Source organism: Sapajus apella, unplaced genomic scaffold (assembly GCF_009761245.1).
Source record: "Sapajus apella isolate SASKATOON/1434 unplaced genomic scaffold, GSC_monkey_1.0 scaffold13, whole genome shotgun sequence".
NCBI lineage: Eukaryota > Metazoa > Chordata > Mammalia > Primates > Cebidae > Sapajus > Sapajus apella.
Window position 1 is genome coordinate 34,735,244 of NW_022436953.1, and position 1,093 is coordinate 34,736,336.

Here is a 1,093-nt window from a genome sequence, read left to right on the forward strand (position 1 = left end):
GCTGGCCATGCCCAGCATGCTGAGTGACCCAAAACCTGCAGCCGTGCCACATGGACCCTGCTGGAAATGGCCAAGATGGCCACGAAGTCAGTGTGGGGCTAGAGGGCCCAGCCAGGATCCTGCTCCCCATTCCCCCGCCAGCCCCTGGCATCCCCAAACACTGTGCAGAGTCGCAGGTGTGCCCACCCATGTCTCCTGACTGCCTCCTTCCGGGGCATACTCATCCTGGGCGCAGGCAACCTATGGGGATGGAGCATTGGCACCAGCCTGCACCTTTGAGTATTGTGTGGTGTGGGTGTGTGTGTGCACGCACGTGGTGTGTGGTGAGGAGTGTGATGTGTGCCGTGTGTGTGTGTGTGTGTGTGTATGTAGTGTGTGTATGTATGGTTTTCAGTATGAGACTGGTGTGTATATGTGGAAGGGCATATATGTGTCTATGTGTGGGGTGTGTATGTGCATCTCTGTGTGTGGTGTGTGTGTGGTGCATATGTAACATGTATGGTGTGTTGTGTGTGTGTGTGTGGTTTTGTAGTGTATGTGTGTGTTTCATGTGTGGTTTTGTGGTGTGTGTGGTGTGTGTAAGGTGTGTGTGGTGTGTGTGGCGTGTGTGGTGTGTGGTGTCTGTGGTATGTGCTTGTGTGGTATGTGTGATGTATGTGGTGGGAATGTGGTGTGTGTGGCAAATGTGTGTGGTTGTGTTTTCTCTGTGGTTTTGTGCTGTGTGTGTCATGTGGTGTGTGTGATGTGTGTGTAGTATGTGTGTGGTGTGTGGTACACAGGGTGTGTGCTTGCACAGGGTGTGTGTGTGGTGTAGGTGGTGGGGATGTGTGTGTGGTGAGTGGTACACAGGGTGTGTGTGTGGTGTAGGTGGTAGAGATGTGTGTGTGGTGAGTGTGTGGTTGTTTTTGTGTGTGTAAAGTTTTGTTGTGTACGTGTATTTGTTTTGCATGTGGTTTTGTGCTGTGTGCGGCATGTGTGTGTTGTGTGGTGAATGTGGTTTTGTGCTGTGTGGCATGTGTATGGTTTTGTGGTGTGTGTGGCATGTATGTGTGGTTTTGTGGTGTGTGTGGCATTTGTGTGAGTTGTGTAGTGT